Here is a 15,574-nt window from a genome sequence, read left to right on the forward strand (position 1 = left end):
ATCTACTTCATAATCTTACTGGGAACCAAGGTGGGACTTCCAGCCTTATAGTTCCCTGGGTCTTTCTTATTTCCCTTTTTACAAATGTAGGCTATATTTCCCCTTTCCAAGAAAAGCATTAGCTTTCACAGTTTCATTGACTTAGGCTGCTCAGAAAACCTCTTTTCCTCCCAAGCTACATGTTACTTCCACCCTCTGTACCCTTTCGTTTAGTATTTTGAGTTCATCCAGTAGCTCCTTGTTCATCTAACACCATTCTGATATTTTTGCCCAACTTCCTCTTTGTTGGGATAATCACTCCTGAGCTTGGAGAAGATGATCCTTTATTTAAGGGTGATTCTTTAATACCAATCAGCTTTCTTGGGTCCCTCTTCCCTCCAGGGCTTTATCCCATGATACTGTATGAGGCACATCCCTGAGGAGGGCAAAGGCTGCTCTCCTGAAGGCCAGGGTAGTGAGCTTTCTGTGCACCTTCCTTGCTTTCCTAAGGATCTCAAACTCCATTTTGTGGTCTTTGCATTCAAGGCTGCCCTTGAGCATCACATTTTCCACCAGCCCCTCCTTGTTGGGGGAAAAAATGTCCAGCATAGCACCTCCTCTCCTTGGCTCCTCCATCAATTGAAGAAGGAAGGTATCATCAATGCATTCTAGGAAGCTTCTGGATCGTGCTGCTGTGTTGACAGATATTAGGGTGGTTGAAGTTCTCCATAAGGAACAAGGTTTGTGTATGTAAGGCTACTCTTCTCTGTAAGGGGCCTCATCTTCTCTGTGTCCCTGGTCACAGGGGGTGTCTGTAGCAGACACCCACTATAGATCCACCTTCCCTTGCCTGCCTTTAATCCTGACCCATTAACTCTCAAGTCAGCTCCTCATCTATCCCCAGGTGAGGCTCAGTGATCTCCAGCTGGTCTTTGACATAGAGGGCAACATTAACTCCTTGCCTACCCTTCCAGTCTTTCCTGAAGAGTCTATATCCTTGCATTCCAGCAGTCTACTCTTTGGAGCCATCCCACTGTGTGTCCATGACATACCAATGAGGTCATAGGCATGCCCACATGTCTAACTCTTGGAGTTGAGACCCTAATGAAGCTGACTTACTGGCTGGAGTAGCTGGAATTCCTTTGTGTTGTTCTTCTGGTGTTTTTCTGCTGACCTGTGATCCCTCTTAAGGCTCTGGGCATTGACACCAAATTAAAGGAGTGGGATGTGTTGGGACCCATCCCCATATGGGCCACCAAGTGTTGGTGTCGGTGCTTGGCACCAGTTGATGGAAACTGAATGTCACCATGAGTTTATCATCTTACTGTAAAGCTTTCATACCTTCTCTGTGAGCTCCCACAGGCAGCTTCTCACAACACTGACTCCTTTTCCTTCTGCATGGCTGGCTGACTCCTCCCTGTCCCTTGCACAATTGCCTGACCCTCACCACTCCTCACAGCACAGCCAACCAGCTCCAGCTCTCCTCTCAGCCAGCTAACCCGTTCTTTTATGGCACCCATTCTTACTGGACATAGCTGTGCCCTGTTAAGGGCTGGGCTGTTCCTACTCTTTGGTAATTAGTGCAGCTGCAGCTCTGCAGGGGTGAGATTGCCTTCAGCACTATATCTATTCTCCTACAATCCATCCTCTCACAGGGATGGACTGAAGTTCCCTTCCCCTGGCATCTTTCATTTAAAGCCCTTCTCACTAGCCTGGTAAGCCTGTGGCAGAAGATGCTCTTTCCCTCTTCTAACATGATGGACCCCGTCAGCTCTCAGTAGACCCAGTTTCTGAAAGCAAGTCCCATAGTGAATGCAGGCAAAGCCCTGGCTGGGATACAGCCCCAGAGGCATTTGTTGGTTCACCAGATTTGACTGGCCCTTTCAAACACCTTTCCTTTGACTGTGAGCATTGATAAAAGACTGCCTGTGGAATCTTAAATATTCTAACTTAGAAAAAATTTGAATGTTGGTATTTATTATGTTTGCTTTCTGGTTTTGTGATGCAAGTATTGTGTATCTTGATTCACCTTTACTGTTCTGTTTTTGCAACCAAATTTTTCTTGCCAACATACTTTTAGATTTGTGTGTATCTGAAAGGTGCTTCCTCTTAGGGAGATCTGCTTTTAAAAGATATGCAGATAAGCTTTAGAACTTGACAGTACACCTTAACATTTGCTTAGCAGCGTGAAGGCACTAGTTAAGGCTACTTTTTCCCTTTTAGTGTTCCACCTTGGAAAATTGAAAGCATAAACACAACACCTTAGTTATTACAATGTATTGTTAGTAAAGAAGCATGGCAGAAGGAATACTTTTTATACTTTGTGCTTGACTCATTAATGCCTGGTGCAGAAGCACAGTTGCATCTCAGTTCTTGATTCTCTAAAGCCCTTGATATCTGTGAAAAGATTCAGGAAAGAATGATATTCTACAGAGTCTCATGGTGATGTGGATGGAATGGGGCCTCCAAAGACCTTAATCCTACCTTTCAGTCAGATTATAGATAACTTTAAGCAGTTACTCAAAGAATTGTCCATGTTAATTTAAAAAAAATAATCAAACGGAACAAATTCTCTGTTCTTCACAGTTCTGCTTGGTGGTCCTCAATGTGAATTTGCTTCCTTAATATGTAAGGCTTTAAACATACTACATTCTATGTCTTTTGCCTTTTTCCCTGTTACCTGGTAACTCTGAAGAGGATTCTGGCTTCATCTTTTCTATACTGTGGCCTTAAGCTGTTAAAGATATGTTTATAATTTCTTTAACATATGTTATTAATTTCTGTTTGTGAAATATCTGGTAATGTGCACAGTTTAAGTTGGAATTTGGGCACGTGGTGGGATTATTTGGGGCTGTCTTATGCAGGGTCAGGAGTCAAACTCTATGATCTTTGTGGGTCCCTTCCACTTCTGCATATTCTATGATTCTGTGACTGTATGGTTATGCCTCTGTATATGTCTTGACCTTGAATCAACTCTGAGTTACCTCCTAGTCCATTTTTTCTGATGGATGCACGCTTGGTTCAAAGTGTAATAAGGCCTTTTTAACAACCCAGGAGCAGCTAAGTGCCTTTTAAAATGATCCTTGATTTTTATTTTTATTGTTATATAATGGTAAAACTTTCATTTCTTTTAATTTCTGCAGAACTACTAAAACATCAGAATCAACTTTTGAAACTTTGACTTATAATTTGACTCAGTTGCCTTGTCTGCTGGTCCTGTAAGTTGCATTGGATTGGTGTGCTGATAAATTGAGGTCCTTTTTATTCAGAAGATATTCCACATACCTGTGGAAACTTGCCTATTTTTAACATTTTTCTGATTACAGGCAGCAAACCTGTGTTTGTGTGCCAAGAAATCTATTAGTCCTTGTGGATAGTAGTGCCAGTGAGGTCTGTCTGATCAATTATCTTGGCCTCCTCTGATTCACGTCAGTAGGAAAGTGGTAAATTGGGGTTTTTTATAAGAGATGTAGACCTACTACTTGCCATTTTATGTTAGCTTATATTTCTGTTTTTCAAATGAGAGATCAGCTGCCTACAAAAAGCATTGTTTGCCTTAACCTTTGGCCCTGACATTTTGTTAGCCAGAGCACAGCTCCTAGACTTAGTCTTGTTACTGTTATGCTGAAACTATATTAGTCAGATTGCACAAAATTTTTTCTTTACATTAACTTTATCTTCTTTCCGAAGTTTGGTTTGCTATGTACAAGATTCTTTACCTGCTCTTTTCAAAGCAAATCCTAACAGTTAGAATATAAAATTTCTGAAGTTAAATACTTCAGGGTTTTATTGATGGGGGATGTGATATAGGAACAAAATTGGACCAAAGTTTTTGTGCCTTCAGTAGTTTTATGTGTAGGGCTTTTCATATACTTAGGTGTCTTAGGTATAATAAATACATTTTTCCCCTCTGGAAAATGTATATTTATATTGTGAAAAATTAATATTGTCTACTGACTATACAAGAAGTGTACTACAGCTGTTTCAATACAGATTTAATTATTCTACCCTCTTTCCTATTACAGGGTGGTTTTTTTTGGTTGTGGTTTTTTCTTTTTTTAACTGCAATATGTAGGAATCCAAGCATAACTCACATTATTTCCTACTTCAGATAATAATGACATGTTGTGCTTGGAGCCGTCCCAAAGAAATTAAATAATTTACATTATTGAAGGTCCTTGATAAATGAAGAAAGCTTTTACTTTAGCAGATTAATGTCATCATTGTAAGCAGTTTTTCAGTTCTTGGAAACTGTGCTTTGTTTATGAGTGGGAAGGTACCACACATAAACTTGATTTCAAGCACTTTCCAATTCTTTTTGAATATGTTACTCACTTTCTGCTGAAGTTCACCATAGAACTGCAGCAGCACAAGACAAAAGTTGCTAACCAAGCAGATTATTGCATCAGAATGTCACTTCATTCTCTGACCAAAGAGTGTTCTGGTTTTACTGAGATATGAAAACCTGTTTTCTCTCACATTCCTTTCTGATGGGAAGACCCAATGCAAAGTGGCCTCTATTTGAGACTGTTACTGGTGATAGAAACAGTGGAAAATGGAAATAGTAATGTGAACCAAATGGTGTGAGACAATGCAAAAAGTTAATATATTGCTTTTAGTACTGTACTCATGACACAGTAAACATCTCTGACAATTGCTGTCATTTCCTCATTTCACATGATCTGTTCATAAAAATTCCATTTCAGTTTTTAAATATGTTCATCTAACACAAGAAAATACTGTAAATATTTGTAACATCGTGTTTTGTTTTGGTTTTGTTTTGTTTGTTTGTTTTTTTTAATCTGGAAAAAGAGTGTTTGGGGAAACAAATGGAAATGAAAAATGTTTTTATATAAAATTATTGTCTGTATATTTTAATAAGCAAAAGCTTTCATTTGTAAAGCATCTTGTGGCATTGCATGAAAAATATTTTATATCTGTGGAGATGACTTAAAACTGAAGAGATATAAGATGTATTAAAGAAACCTATTTTGTGACTGTGTAGTGCATGGTGAATATGATTTTGTTTGTGCTGTAATATATTCTGGTTTTTTAGGTTACTGTGGTTTCTGATTACATTATATCTATGCCTAACTAATTTCTTAACTCTAGTTGTTGTAGCATGTCTTTTAATAAATGTAATTATGACTTAAATTTTCCTGTGTTCTTGACTATTACTTTGGGGGGTTTTATGGTCTTAAAATTGTGCAGCTAATAACATCTAATTTTCTGGGGTTTTTTCCTTTAGCATACATGGGCATCTAAATAAAAGCTTTTCATATCAAAAGTATTTTAACAAGATTAGTGCACATCTTCAGCAAGAAGTGAAGGTCAGCAGCACCTAAAGTTTTTCCTGAGCAGTGCAGAAATTTTTATTTTCAGTAGGATGGAAATTTATTCTACAACTCTAAACCAATGCAGTAGTTGATGACTATTATGTTATTTGAGACAGGAATGAGAGGCTTCAGTGATGAGAGACTTGGAGCCTTATCGTTGAGAACTCTTTTATCTTTTACCATGCTGTACTCTTTTCTCGTCCTAGGATTGAAGTTCATATCCTTTGCACAAAGATTTAAAAAATGTAAATAGCAGCTTAAAAAGATGGTCTGCTTTCAGCTTCCTGTTTCTCAACTGTCTTGTTGATTGCTCTTCTTTCATACTCCTTTGGTTGCTCTTCTCCATGTTGCACAACACTAATTTAGACCCTCTTGTTCTTGCATGCAAAATTCAGGATTGATGGTAAACAGATAGTAGTCTAAGGCCATAGATACAAATACAAGGGGAGTGCAACACCTCTTTCTGAACTAAAATTTTCAGCCAGCCTGGCAAAGATTTAATTGTCTGCCCCCCATAGATTATGCAATTGCCAGTCTCTGAGTGTAGATGCTTTTGTGGGGAGAAAAATCTGACTCAGTTTAGACTGAATTGCAGGTTTCAGCAAATTATTCTCTAAAGGCTAGATGTGAAGTCCCCATGTGTAACTCTTGATTTTGTCCTTGATACTTAAATATTTGATAAGCATTCTGGGGAAGATGCTAACTTTTAGTGGCCATAATTTGGCTTCTTATTTTTTGACCAAGTCTGCCTGAGAATGTATGAGGAACTGGAATTCCCGACTGTTGTCTTCTCCCATTACTCCTTAACCAAAAAGTAAATCCTATCTTGAATTCTTGTCTCCTGTTGTTAACCCTGCAATACAATCACAGTAATTTTTTCCTTTAGTAGTTTATATAAGTGTCCATCTTGGAAAATGAAAAATGAAATACAACTTTTAAATAACACAGATATAAATGTTTTGATACCAGTACTTCTATTACTTGCAAGCTGAAAGAGAAAGGGCAGTAACTGGCAAATTTGCCAGCATCTACTTTCTCATGGTTTGATTGAATCAGACCCAAAAGATTTCTTTATAGCCCCAGGGCTCACCCATTTACAGAGGTAGAAAGAAGATTATTGTGTGCTTTGAAAATACTATAAAAATTCCCACTTGCGTTTTAACTGTTCTGAGATATTTGTACTTGAGTTCTTTGGCATGTAGCAGGTGAGTACAACTATGTCTAAACAAAATATAATGAAAGCAGAAGTTGTGGTAGAATATCTAGGTGAGAGAAGGTGTGGGGCATAGAGGCAGAGGGAAGAAGAGACCTCAGAAATGTGAGTCATCCCAGAGACCATTTCCAGACTGATGCCCTTGCTGTTGAACATCAACTCATCTCAGATGCTGCAAAAATACCAGAAGAGAAGCAGTCCGGTGACAATGAGAACAAATGTTTTTAAGGTAGTGCTAAGGCAGCAGTATGAGTTGTTCGGCTCCAAAAAAGCTCTTACAATGAGAGTAATACTTTAATCTCAAGTTAGTGATCATTCTTATTCCATAATATTTGCTGCTTAATCTAAGACAGTTCATCAGGGTAACACTTTTAGGTCTTGTGTTTCATTTCCAGTCTGTTTCAAGTACAACTACTCCATCCTTTTGTGAGAATCAGAGCTTTTAATGGAAGTAAAGTATACTGTCTGTAATTCCTCCATTAAATCTACTATATAAGTGTTTTTCTAGCTGTGCAGCTTAAGGAGATACAGGAAGGCTGGAGAGGGATTTTTCAAAAGAGCAGTAAGACATGAGCAAATGGCCTCAATATTAACGAGAGTAGGTTTGGATTAGATACTAGGAAGAATTTCTTTACTATGGGGATGGTGAGACAGAGGAACAGGCTGACTTAGAGAAGTTGTGGACTTCCCATCCTTAGAAGTGTTCAAGGCCAGGTTGGATGGGACTTTGAACAACCTGGTCTGAAGGTGTTATTGCCCATGGCAGGCAGGTCAAACTATATTATCTTTAAGGGTGCTTCCAAGTGAGACTGTATGATTATAGGAACTGTTCCTCTTGTGCATGCATATTGTTTGTACAATGCAGGGTCTGTAAGGATTTTTATTGAAGGTCTTCTCTGTTTCTTTTTTTCCTCCAGAGTCCATCTTGGTCTGCAAAGCTGCATTGTTCAATGGTTGGAAACTTTTTTTTAAAGGACAGTGGACTGAAGGATATTGCATAATGCTGCAGGCTTGCAGGTCTGTGGTTGGATAATGGTTCCATTTCTACCCTGCCATGGTGCTGCCTAGCACATACCTAGAGAATATATTCAGTAAGTATCACTGCCTATAAAAATAAAATTGAAGCTCCTTTTAAAACAAATATGATCTCAACACAAAAAAAAATTTACAAAGGCTAAAGAAATTAAGATAACTCTGCTATTCAGTACTATGAATTCTGTTGATGATCTAGGAAGAACTGTCTGTAGCTCCATGGTCTATTTTAGTCAGTGCAATGTGGGTGGGTGCTGGAAAGAAGGATTGTGGGTTCTTTTCTAATTAAAAACTTCCAACAAAAACCTGAAGTTGTCAGGTTTAGTTCTTACCAAGAAACATGGCACTGTTATTGGTTGACTTTTCAGCATTATAGACCTTCTCTCTTTCTTTCCTTTTCTTCCCTCTTCAAATTCTCTCCTATGGCCAAATTATCCAAAAGCAGTGTGAGATTTAATAGCAGCAATACAGTATCTTCAGCAAAATGTCATATCTGTTTATGCAGAATTCAAAGTCATCTGGTCATCAGATTTGAAGTATTTTGTGAATTGTGTAACTAAGGTTCCCCATTGTGAAAATCTTTGAAAGTAGATTTTCTATTTAAGGTCACAATAAATTTCTAAAAACAGTTAGCTACCCAAGTAATCTCTTCTATCTCATCTATTAACTGAAAATGGTTTCTATACTTTTCTTCATATGTGATGTTTGATTTGGTGACATGCTCTTTTCCTTTTTGTGTATATGTTCTCATTATGACTCAACAGCTTAAAACTCTATCTTGCTGACACTTTAATTATCTTTTCAAAAGCATACAGGGTTGATACTGTTGCTCTTTGTGTTTCAACAAGTTTATCTTCTTTCTCAGAGCCTTCAATGGTCTATGAGATACTGAACTGGTTAAAGATTTTTGATAGCGGACCTCTTCCAGTCAACTCCATCATTGTTGAGTGTGTTTGTTTCAACAGTAAATAACTGCTCTTTGAGCATTAGATCTTTCAATGTTGATTCAGCCACAGAGATATGAAGGTTAATGAACACCACACTTCTTGATGCTAAGACTTGTTATGCTAGAAATGTCTTTTTCTCTTTTTCTGCTCTGGTTTGGCACTGCTGGTTACAGCTTGCCTGTCACAAGATGGCCTGAGTTAATTTCTCCTTCAAGGCACGCTATATGTGCTTGTTAGATTCTCAAAGAACTTATTGGAACACTTTGTGGAGCTCTTTACTCACCAGTCAGTGCAGAACTATGCTACTTGTGTGAACAGTTTTTCTTTAAGTAAGTTGTTCAGTCACTGTATACCTCTAGCTTTTACACAAACTGCTTATTCTGCAGGACTTAGATTCTCCCAAGTTTATATTATGGGAAGATTGCATTTTCCATTTAGTTTTTTTTTTAATGCACCTGATTTTAATCAAGGCCCTTCAGAAATATTTAGGTCATTGTTGCCACTCATCAACAGAAAAATAGATAAGGAAGAGGTTACTTTTGAAGGGCCTGACCATAAGATGTTAGCAGCAGCATCCTGTCTTGCCTGGGATATCTTGGTCACTTACTGTCTCATGAAATCTAACAGGAAAATTGCTGATAACTTTGCCGATCAAGCCTAGAAACACTGGTCTTGATTAACATACTGAATGTAACTTTGGGAATCCTGCTGACTAGTCTTGATTCTGTCCCTTTCAAAGACTGGGATCCAGTCTAAACAACCACGCTCTAAACTGACATACACATAACTACTTACTCTCCAAATGATGGGGCTGTACCTTCAGCCAAAGTTTAAAACACCCTCTGGTGTACATCTGGTTGTGCATCAAACAGGTATAAAATAAAAAATCTGTAATTGTAATTAGTGGATTCATGTAGCACATAGCAAGAAAAAAATTCTCAGCCTTGTGCAGGCCCAAATGATCAGTCATTATTTAGTTCTCACAGGCTTACATTATTTGGATGTCAAGTTTTTCTGCTATATGGAAAGTCATGAGCCAATGGTGCCCTTATGGCTGAGCAGGCCTGTGGTATCCTGGGCTGCATCATGAAGAGCAGTGCCAGCAAGTCCAGAGAGGTGACCCTGCCCCTCTGCTCAGCCCTGGCGAGGCCTCACCTGGAATGCTGTGTCTAGCTCTGGGCTCCTCAGTACAAGAGAGACATGGAGCTCCTGGAGTGGGTCCAGTGGAGGGTGACAAATATGGTTAAAGGACTGGAGCATTTCTCTTACAAGGAAGGGCTGAGAGAGTTGGGCATCCTCAGCCTTGAGAAGCGACAACTGAGGGGGGACTTCATCACTGTCCATGAGTATCTGAAGGGAGGATGTTGAGAGGATGGAGCAAGGTTCTGCTCAGTGATGCCAAGGAATAGAACAAAAGGCAGAAACTGATATACAGAAGTTCCACCTGAATATAAGGAAAAATTTCTTTACAGCGTGAGTCACAGTGCACTGGAATAGGTTGCCCAGAGAGTTCATGGAGTTTCCCTCAATTGAGATATTCAAGAACCATCTGGATGGAATCCTGTGCCATGTGCTCTCAGATAACCCTGCATGAGCAGGGAGGTTGGCCCAGGGTACCTCCAATGCTCCTTTCTAATCTTTCTCATTCTGTGGTTCTGTGATTGTAAGATAAACTTGATTTCTTGCAAGTATTATTTGAAGATGAATAGGGCTTTCAGCTTTGGAATTTGAATGAAAAAGAAAATAAAAAGACTAAGTGGCCACAGAAATGCTAATCTTAAGTTTTTATTATAATTTATAACAACACAGAAATGCCATCACCCAGGGTGTATTTCTGCTCTGATTGCCAGTAAATGTAGAAATAACAGAGTTACACCTAGTTTAATATTCCAAGATCAAAGAACAGGGCTTGTGCTGGTTTTGTAATAGAACAAAAGCATTCTCATTTTTTTATGCCAATGAATGCCTAATTTTATGAATCTAAAATCCAACTCATTCTGCTAGCTTTGGGTTCCCAGGGTCTAAATATACAGTAATTTAAGGTACTTTCTAATTGAGATAAAAATAGCTACTTTGAACTTGATGAACAGCATGTAAAAGTTTAATTGCTTACATAACAACTCAGAGAGTAAGGCTGAGGTATTTATTATGAAAAGTTTGGTTACTAGTTTCCCTTTTCTTTCCCACTACACAGTGTTGATGCAAATCTGAGATTGCCTGGTGACAAAATACAATTGGTCCATGGAGAAGGAAGCCATGGCAAAAGAATCCCCAACTGCCTGAGCAGCTTCCGAATGGTTTGGTTTATTTTCTCTGGTCACAGAACCACAGAATGGTTGGGATTGGAGGGACCTTTGGAGATCATCTGGTTCAACTTCCCTGCTAAAGCAGGTTCACAGGAACATGTTCAGGCAGGATGGCCAGGAACTCACAAGACACAAATATGGAATTTATTTTCATAGATAATATAATTTGACGAGTTGCTGTATTTCCCATCTAATGTTTCTAGACTCACTTTAAGACTCATCTTGCCCATAAATACAGCAAACCTGATGTTGAGAGAAGAACAATACAAGGATAATTGTGTAGTCATGGGATTTGGGTTTTTTCCTGTACCTATCAAAGATATTGTCATTAATTTTTGCCTTATTGACAAGCTGTTATTAAGTTCTATGCAGCTTCAATAGAAAGGCCAACACCTCTGTGGGTGAGCTTGGGAAGCCTGGTAGAGAAGAAAGCATGAATCTTTTTGCCAAGTTTTATTGGCAGATTTTAGCAGATATTTTAGGATCTGAAAGAAAATGATGTCTGTTCATCTACTTGGAGCTGGAAAAATCACAACATTACTTTTTATTTATTATTATTTTTAAAATGTATGAAGGAAGTGCTGTTACTGTTCCTTTCTGAACTTGTCCTTTGTGCCTCTCTGTCTCTTTCCTCCCAACTATGGTCTTCAGTCAGCAAAAACCTCAAAATAATGACACAGCATGAAACAATCAGAAACAATGGGTATCAGCAGTATTCTTGGATGATATTCCAAGATCTGACAACACCAGGACATGGCCCCATAAAGCAATATACACTAAGTGCTTGTGACTTAAAAACTTCTAAAAACTGGGGCAGGGTGCTGTGGCATGAAAGCTTCTACCAGAGGTTATGTTGCACCATACACACTTATGTAGGAATACCATCCCAGTTACACATCTAAGTGGGAGGGAGAAGTGAAGAGAGGGAGAGAGGGGTTATCTTATCAAAGCTCCCAGTGGGTCTGTGGCAAAGCCTAGTTTGGTCTCCTATACTAAAACCCACAGATAGCAGTGTTTTGCTCTGGAGAGCTGCTTTTCTGATTAGCAGTAACTGTCAGCAAGCTTTATCACCTACTGTGCCCTTGTTATGAGATGTACAGGGCATGCTCTGACGTATGTCACATCCAAGACGTATCCTCTAGGCAAATTGTTCATTCAGTTGTAACATTCAATATTTAAGGTTCAAATTCAGGTGTCCAATGCTTTTTCAGAAATCTCATTTACTTTTCATCTTGAACTTCATCTGCTAGGAGTTGAGACAGTGGCATAGGCACCCTGAGTGTACAGACAGAAATACTGCAAATAACTTAATTGATAATATTTCCTTTAAAAAAAATCAAACAAGATACTTCTTTACTTCTGCACAGTATTTACTGAAGCATTTTCAATAAAAACTGAAGAGGATCAGCCAATCTTTTCAGTTATTTCTGAATATTTTGAGTTATTTTCAAAAATTGGTGTTTCTTATTCTAGGAGCTAAGTGAGTAACCAGAAACTAGTTATTAATTTGATTAATTGTAAATAAGCAAGCGAGACAGAATTCAGATAGAAGGAATCTTCCATCAAGCTGTAGTTACTCTTTTTATTGCCATTTGGAAAGAAGCACTTGATAGAAAACTGTTCAAGAATGCAGCTGCCCAATGAATAGCTGAGTGATCTGTTAACAAGGATGAAATACATTTATTCACTCTAGCAGAAGATGTTTGCTGTGGAGTTTTTAAAAATGTATTTGGTGAAAGAGCTATTAATATAAAATATTTTGTCTTCATGTGTCAAAATAAGCAGTGTAGTCTATGCCAAAAATCCTTAGGAGAAAAAATAAAGAGATTTAGATAACATGGTGATATGCATTGTCTGCAAAGGAGACAGAACAAATACATATGGCTGAAGAAATGTTTAATCCAGCTTGCCCTTCAGATTTTCAATTATCTGCATTTAGACACTTGCAAGCAAAAAATGCACAGCAAACTTCCAGGCATCTCTGGATGAATTGAATTACTTTGACCATCACAACCCTTTTCACAGAGAACAATTGAAGCAAATATTGGTACATACATCTTCTGGGGAATTTAACGTTAGGGGTGAAGAAAACACTGTAATTAAAAACTAGGCTTTCTTTAAGTTTGACAAGGAAAAGATTAAATTTTTGATCCTATCCAAACCAGAAAATATAAGTAGATATTAGTCTGTGTTTTCAATAAAGAGATTTTACATGAAACAAGCAAGATTTGCTGAAGATGTTAAGGATGAGCATGTTGGGACATTAGTCTTACCCTCCCAAGTCTTTAATTATCTTTTTGTACCAATTAGCTAGGGTTTGGACAGGTGACCTCAGGGCAGAAGTGATCTGTGATGAATCTCACCAGTGGATTCAAACCTGAAGTAATGGAAGAGATTGTTTGGGAACACTGAATTCTACATCACTGTGAGCATAAAGAGCAAGTTAGACAAGTCAGGAACCATATTACTGACCTTGTTGTAGAGCAGAAAACAGAACAAATGACCTCTAAACATCTTTTGACACTTACTTCTTATTGCCATGCAATGAATTTAAAGTAGCCTTTGTATGTAGTTTAATTATTTGGTTCTGAAGTATGTCTTAAACAGCAATTAATTGTGTGTTTGAGACACCATAGACAGGGACATAACAAGGAGATCAGTTCCAGTCTAGCTACTGTACTTTTTTCAGCTGATACACATCTTTGGTACTTTCTTTAAAGAATATTTCTATTACAATTTTTAATTTGTTCTCTTTATAAATATGATGTATTTCTTCAGGCTTTGTGCCAAAAATATTTTCCTGATTACTGCATGAGGTGTTTAAAATTATAAAAAGTTGCTTCAACAACTTTTTATGAAAGGAATAGTAGAAATAGCAGTGATTAGTAGGTCTGCTACACAGTGGGCTGCCAAGGAAGTGGAAAATTGTAATTTCCAAACCATTTAAATATGTTGTGCCAAAAAATAGCTCTCTGAACCATTCCCTATAACGATAAGCTACTTATGACCACTGACAATGCATGCTTCCAATTTCAGTAAGTTTAAGGGAGAAATATGCAGTAATGATATCTGTAGTGTGTTCTTCCAAAAGCAGGATACTTGTATGTAACGGGCTGCTGCTGAAAAATCTGGTCAAGATGTATAAGCATAGCAGAAGCTGATTTAAAGTGTATACATGCTTAAGTAGGCAGAACAGTAATTTAAAAACCACAAAACAGCAAACAAGCAAAACGCCAAACCAAACAAAAACCCACAAACAAACAAAGCCCACCAAAACCCAAAATCCCCAAAACTGGAAGAGAGCAGCTTACGTAAATAAATCAATAAAGCTGATGATTCAATGAAAGTGGGTTTTGCGTCCCTTGAAATCAGACAGCGATAATTTGGTGTTTGCTATAATAAAGCAGGAAAAGATCAGGTTATGTCACTTAAATGCAGTGGTGATGGAGGACTGGGCTGAATTAGCATTCAAAGGCATTAATGAAAAGCCACCATTGCACATGAGCAAAACTTCAGGAATCTCATTGGAGTTATCAAATACGCCAAATTCGACTTTTGTGTTAAGCTTCCCCGATTCCTCACTTTGGCACTCCTCTGTTGTGGTAACTGGGCAACTGTATTTGTAGATTAAGTTTATGGCAGTTTTCTAAAGTGCAGGCTCACGGACACGAATGACGACTCTGAGCGTTAGGGCTATTACTACTTTTCTACAGTAGAAAACTCTTCAGGCAGCACTCCTGGTCCTGCCTGAACACGAGGTTCGGGGATTAACCTCAGCGGCGTCTAAGGCCTGCTGTGAGAAAGCTTTACTTTATTTCAAGCAGTAAGGGCCGGCCATGTACGGCTGCACCAGCTCCGTACCTCGTAGGACTGATGCGCCGGCTCCGTGCCGGGAGGCAGCTGCGGCGCCTCCCCTGGGGGACACCGAGCGCCCCCGGCCCGGCGCTGCGGCTCGGTCCCGTTCGCCGGCGGCTGGCGGGAGGCGGCACAGCTCCCACGTACAAACAGGTGTGTCTATCCAGCCGCCTTTCCCGGGAATCATAAATAATCCTACCGTCCGTTTCTCCCCCCGCCGGCGGGCTATGGGCAGCAGCAGCCCTTATCAGCCTTGCCACCTGCCTGGCCGGGGCAGAGGCGGTGTCCCGGGGAAGGAAAGGGGTTGTGCCAGGGAAGCGAGGAAAAAGAAAAAAAAAAAGAAAATAAGAGAAAAAGGGAAGAAAAAGAGAGAGTTTTGCGGGCAGAGCCGGGGGAGGAAAGGGGCCTCGCTGAGGGTGAAAACCCCGGGGGTGCCGAGGGCCCGGCGGCGCCGATAAGGACGTCCCGCCCGCCGGGAGGCAGCGGCTGCCGCCCTCCGCCCGGGGCCGCGGGCCCTGCCCTCGGCTCTGCCCTGCCCCCGGCTCTGCCCTGCCCTGCCCCCGGCTCTGCCCTGCCCTCGGCTCTGCCCTGCCCTCGGCTCTGCCCTGCCCTGCCCTCGGCTCTGCCCTGCCCCCGGCTCTGCCCTGCCCTGCCCCCGGCTCTGCCCTGCCCCCGGCTCTGCCCTGCCCTGCCCTCGGCTCTGCCCTGCCCCCGGCTCTGCCCTGCCCTGCCCCCGGCTCTGCCCTGCCCCAGGCTCTGCCCTGCCCCCGGCTCTGCCCTGCCCCCGGCTCTGCCCTGCCCCCGGCTCTGCCCTGCCCTGCCCTCGGCTCTGCCCTGCCCCCGGCTCTGCCCTGCCCTGCCCTCGGCTCTGCCCTGCCCTGCCCCCGGCTCTGCCCTGCCCTCGGC

This window comes from Ammospiza caudacuta, chromosome Z (assembly GCF_027887145.1).
Source record: "Ammospiza caudacuta isolate bAmmCau1 chromosome Z, bAmmCau1.pri, whole genome shotgun sequence".
Taxonomy (NCBI): domain Eukaryota; kingdom Metazoa; phylum Chordata; class Aves; order Passeriformes; family Passerellidae; genus Ammospiza; species Ammospiza caudacuta.